The sequence below is a fragment of the Oculina patagonica genome, chromosome 1 (genome assembly GCF_052425735.1).
Source record: "Oculina patagonica isolate OP01 chromosome 1, crgOcupat, whole genome shotgun sequence".
Classification (NCBI taxonomy): domain Eukaryota; kingdom Metazoa; phylum Cnidaria; class Anthozoa; order Scleractinia; family Oculinidae; genus Oculina; species Oculina patagonica.
Genome location: NC_135758.1, coordinates 41,065,219 through 41,070,959, shown reverse-complemented (window position 1 = coordinate 41,070,959; position 5,741 = coordinate 41,065,219). Strand labels below are relative to the sequence as shown.

Sequence of the window (5,741 nt, the reverse complement as noted above, 5' to 3'; positions counted from 1 at the left end):
GAAACTCTTCACGATTTGGAATCTCCGTTGCACGGGTCACGCAACTTTGTCGATCGAACGTGGGATCGGCGAGCTGCACGCACTTTGCTTACTTGCTTACGAGTCGAACCGAATCACAATGCAAACAAGAGGCGACACAACAATAACCAAAGGATTGGCAGGGAATTCGTACCCTTTTGCATCAACGCTTTGAAAATCCCAGGCAACAGCTGAAAGGTTAGGCTCTTTCCATAGCCCGTAGGCAATTGTCCAAAAACATCTCTTTTCGCTACAATTTTCTCTATAATGAGTCTTTGCTCTGCTTTCAGCTTTTCAACAGGGAACAATGACAAACTTTCTTTTAGCGCTTGCTGAAAATCATCTTCGAATGTACGCGTCGAAACACTATTTACCACAGCCATTGCGAAAATGGGCCGGTTTGCATTGTGATTCGGTTCGACTCGAAAGCAAGGAAGCAAAGTGCGTGCAGCTCGCCGATCCCACGTTCGATCGACAAAGTTGCGTGACCCGTGCAACGGAGATTCCAAATCGTGAAGAGTAGGGGGGCTGGCAGCTATCTTTGATCTTACCGCTTTTCCGCTTTCGATGATCGCCCCAGTTAAGAAATCTGTCAATCATTCGAGAACCGTACGGAGCATGCGCACAATGCCTTGGCAAAGAAGGAAACAACATGGCGTCGCGTGTCGAGTTGAATCAGGGCGGGAGAGGCCTTCTCCCGCCCTGGTTGAATGTAGAAAACGAATTCGCTGTTGGTTATTGCCATTTACTTCCCGTTATAATTTTTTGTGGCAGTTCTGAGACAATCAAGACTAATGTAATGAAGGATCAGCTCTGTTTTAGGTTAGTAGAGCAGTTAAAAATTTAAATGAGCAAGGAGCGAGTGACATGTTTCGGGACAAGTTTCTGTGTATACTGCATGGGCTGAGATTTTCCCAGTCGAGTGTTATCTCATCTTCACGCCTGCACAGCAAAAGAAATTATTTCGACCGCCATTCTCCTTCACTTAACAGAAAATTCAGTAACAAGGTCCTTTATTGGCGTCGAAGTGTTTCACGACTGCCCCTGTCAAGTAGGGTTGACCTGCTAAGCTTTATTAAAGTTTACATTTTATATACAGTACCTGTCTCAAGTTCTGTGTCTTTATACAAGCTTACACATGTAGTTCACGTATAAAACATAGCAGTTATTTTTAGAAATTCATCTTCTGATTGATAGTTTATAGTAGCATTTACTTCTAGAACCGAATATTGCATATAAAGTGCCAATTTGCTTTCGGTTGAAAATCGAATTTCAAAGCATTTTCCATCATGTCCATGCGAATGGGCCCACAGGAGAATAAACGTTTTCTAAGGTAATCTTGAAGAGATTAAGATATTAAATTTCGATTTTCCTTTCTTTTTCCTTTGCCGGTACAAGATCAAGCTGAAGTCAACAAGGCAAAGAAATCCAAAAAGAATAAATTTCTTCACTTAAATTTAAATGTAAAAAATAATAATAATTGCAGAGGGTTTGGCTTCAATTACCTAAACTGTGCAATCTGAAGTGCCTTGCTGACACATACAGAAACCGTTAATTATGTTTTGGGTAAATACTTTGGTTGAACAGGGTCAGAGGGATCACAATTTAATTACAGCATTTAAACGTGGTAAAGTAAATGCTTGTCTTATGTACTGGAAACACTTCAGCACTGGAAAAATGATAAATTTGCCCATCAACAATGAAATGTCTGTTGTAAACAAGTACATTGACCTACAATACTTACCGGGTAATTTTGTCTCCCAGGGTTTATTTCACATCTCCAAATGAGCTACTCATGAAGATGCACCCCTTGCCGGTAATAAAAAAATTCTACAATATTATTATTGCAATACTGTTTTCCCCCACCCTAAAAATTCTCATCTATCACCCTACTTTCAGGAGACAGTGTTGCCAAGTGGTTTTGGGTACTGGTGTTGTAATTCTAAGATCCCAGGTCAAAATCCTCTACCCAGCAACAAGCTGAATTTGTTCTCGGTTGTCCTGAGATCAAATCCTTGGTCATGCTTTGTAGATAGAGAACTGGTCTGCCTCCTGCTAGTTGGAATTTGTAACTGTTATGTTCATTTAAAATTTTTGTTTCCCTTGAAGTTAAGGGCATGACCACTGTAAACAACTTTAATTTTACATATTTTTTTTACATTTACATCTGAAACTTTTTCCTGGTCAGCAGGAAGATTATTCAACTGGATGCGAGTAGAAATTGATTTTTTCTTTGAACAGGTAGGACAGTTAAGAATCAACAGGTTAAGTAAGTCTCAATAGGATTTTTAAAAGTGTCAGATCCCATGCAGTGTCTCAATTATTTCTCTACCAGGGTACACACATGTACATTTGAGGAGCAGATCCTTTGCAAACTCCACCATGGTATAATTATTTTATTTGTAAAAGCATTTCAAGATAATGCATTGCTAAAACATTTTAAGCCCCCTCAGAACTCAAGTTTCATTTTTTTCCTTAAGGAAATACAGCAAACCGTGGTCACTAAGTTTTAGGTGACTGACCATGACTGGAGCATTCTACAACCAACCAGCCTCCTGCAAGTTTCAATTCTCACCCCACAGGTGTGATAGGCAAAGTCTAAATGCAAGGTTACCCCACCAGCTTTCTCAGTGAGCGCCATTATCACGAAGACATGCTCAGTTCAAAAGTTTAAATAAAGAAAACTGTTGCAAACATTACCACCTAATCTTACAACACTAATTGAACATGAAAAAATGTTATTGTAACTGGTGAAAAATAAAAAATACTGGTAGGCCAATTAAATTTTGATATATTTTATTTCGATAAACTGTATTTCAGTTCCATGTTACTCTAGATATTATATTCTTATATTCAAATTCTAACTAGGCTCTGAGGCTTAATTGGGAAATAAAACAAAACGAGTCATATCAAACCTTCTGCACTTTCTCAATAACAACTACGTCAACTACGGGTTTGATCTAAGTCTTACAGAAAAAAAAACTGTCCGAAAATGGCTACCCTTACCGTCATGGCGTCTAGTCCAGAAATAAAGATAGTTCAGCTTATCCAGTGTATGAAACAATTACTAAAAATATTCTGCTGTGAGATTTCGTTGTCTTCACTGGGATGTAAAAACGCAGTGGTGGTCCCGTTCGCCGGTTTGCGGCGTAAATTTCACCTGTGATACTTCTTAAAAATCGAAATTTAGATAAAAAGTGCTTAAACGAACCCCTGGATGTTCGAACGTGGAAACAGTTCTCGAAACGTTTATGAACCTTCGCAAACGACCGTCCGCCATAAACTTCCGCCATCTTTGTTTTCAATTAAACCGGTACTTAGTCCCACTCGGCCATATTTCTTAACTGGGGCGAACTGGGGCGATCATCGAAACTCGTCCCAGACCTCGCTGCCAGCCCCCCTGGTGAAGAGTTTCAGAAGTTGTTCAACGATCGAAAAAGAAAATGTAAGCTTAACGTTGTTTACTCGCGATCGACTAGCAATCAACGTTGTAATAGCCTAGCCGGAAAAGTGAATTTATTTCATAGGTACTGAGATTTACTCATGAAAATCGTAGGGAGTAAAAATCGTACTGATTCAGAGCTTAGCCAATCAGGAGCACGAACGACAAAATTTCACTGTGAAAAAATATCGTTCGTCCAATTAGCAACGCGAACGACGAATTTTCACTGGTGATGAATGAACGTATTGAAGGAAACGTCATCCCACAGCCGTTGCCGACAAGAAAACCCGCGCTTTGAAAAATGGCCGAGGGAAGGTTTGCTTCTGTTTCTTCAGTTGAAGAATTCATTTTAGAACAGGAAAACAAAAACACCGCTCAAAAAACTGAACGAGATGTAAAATTGCTTGAAAGATTTTTGATAACGAAGAACGAAGACAGAAAAATAGAAGATATTCCGGCTGTTGAGCTGAATGAATACATCAGCCAATTCATCATTGCCGTCCGCACCAAAGATGGAAATAAATACGAGCCGACTTCTCTTCGAAGTTTAGTGGCTAGCTTCGAAAGACATCTGAAGAAAAAGAGCTATTCTGTAAGCATAATCAACGACTTGGTGTTTGAGAAAACCAGGAAAGTTCTACAGTCTAAACAAAAGCAGCTAAAAAAGCAACGAAAAGAAAATAAACCGAAAGCGTCGGTAGCTTTGACAAGCGAATATTGTGCGAGAAGGGTTTGCTCGGTATGTGTAGTCCCGAGGCACTTCTAAACACGCTCTGGCTAAACAACACTCTTCACTTCGGACTCTGTGGGTGCCAAGAACATCGTGATATGTGCTAGGGAGTAAGCTACTGAAAACGGCAAGCGGAGTCGAGTACTTGGAGTTCAATGAAAGACAAACAAAAACTAGAACGGGATCAGACTGAACCGTACCTGTCAGAACCGTACCGCCGAAAATGTTTGCGACCGACGGAAAATAAATTGACTGAAATAAATTGTGATTTATCTTCTTGACTTAACTTTGTTATTGGCATGGCTTCCTTTATTAACAAACACTGTTTGACTTAACTTAAAAATTTTGAATGCTGCAGATCTTTGATTTACTCAGTTGTTGAGCACTTGAATGGTTTTACAGTGTCATTTATTTGTGCAAATAAATTTGTCTACTCAGTAGCACGGAAAAGAAAATCTCAGTACCTATGAAATAAACATATTACAGCATGGAAAATGCTTTGTACGATTTTTATTCACTCGTTGATACGTATCAGAAAACTCACTCGTTCGCTACGCTCAATCGTTCGCTTTCTGACACTACTCAACTCGTGAATAAAAATCGTACGCGCGCACTTTCCATGAAGTAATCTCTATGTCATGTATCGTGTTTTAGCTATAAAAATTCACCGTACCTTACGCATCGTTGAATATTTTTTCTGAAACTGTTCACAAAAGTCTCTCCGTTGCACGGGTCAAGCAACTTCGCCGATCGAAGGAGAAAACTACTTCGTGTAAGAAGACATCAGAGTCCCCTGGCCGGTCCTCGTCGCTGATTGGCCACAAAAATATTTTTGTGGCCAATCAGGAGGAAGGAGTTCAAACGCTTCTGGAACTGGTTCGGTAAGACAAAGTGCCCAGGGGCTGTTACGCTCTATGTTGTAAACTTTCGCCCGAAAATCGCGTTGTCCCGATAAGCTTCCCGTCGCCCCCACTAACTGCCCCTGGGTCTCCGAGGATGTAAAATCTGAGACTGGTCGAGACGCCAAGTTCCTTGATTAAAAATCCGAGACCGCGAGACTAACATGTATTTTTTTCCATAACTGAGGTACATTTATTTGAACTGAATCCTCTACCTAAAAAAAAAACAATCCGAAGTTCCGGGACCTTTCGGCAAAAAGTTCGAGACTCCAGTACAGAAACAAACACACAAAAACTCATTGCAAAGGCATTCGAGATTTCGAGATCAGATTAAAAGTCTTGATTAAAAGTTTTCCAGGTGCCATTTGCTACCCCCGTTGCAAGTTAAAGTAGGCAAAATTCCCCCACATTGAGCCTTGATTTTTATCCCTTTTTTTCGCGGTGTGGCAGTGCCTCTGTTGTTTTATTGACAGAAACACTGCTATCCTCATTAAAAAGTGTTATTTCGTTAGTTCAATGGTTTATCAGGTCCTGATTCGATCATTCTTATCAGTGTTTCGTTTTGCCTACTCGGGTACCCTGCTCATTATAGTGCCCCTTTTTTTATTTTAGTAAATATAAAGATTAGAACTATGAGCCAAAGAGAAATCTG

General features: G+C 40.0%; 1 pseudogene; it reads left to right on the top strand.

Annotated features, from left to right (window-relative positions):
• The first annotated feature begins 3,538 nt into the window (after positions 1 to 3,538).
• Positions 3,539 to 4,346, top strand: LOC144630520 (uncharacterized protein KIAA1958-like; annotated as a pseudogene).
• Positions 4,347 to 5,741: the final 1,395 nt, after the last annotated feature.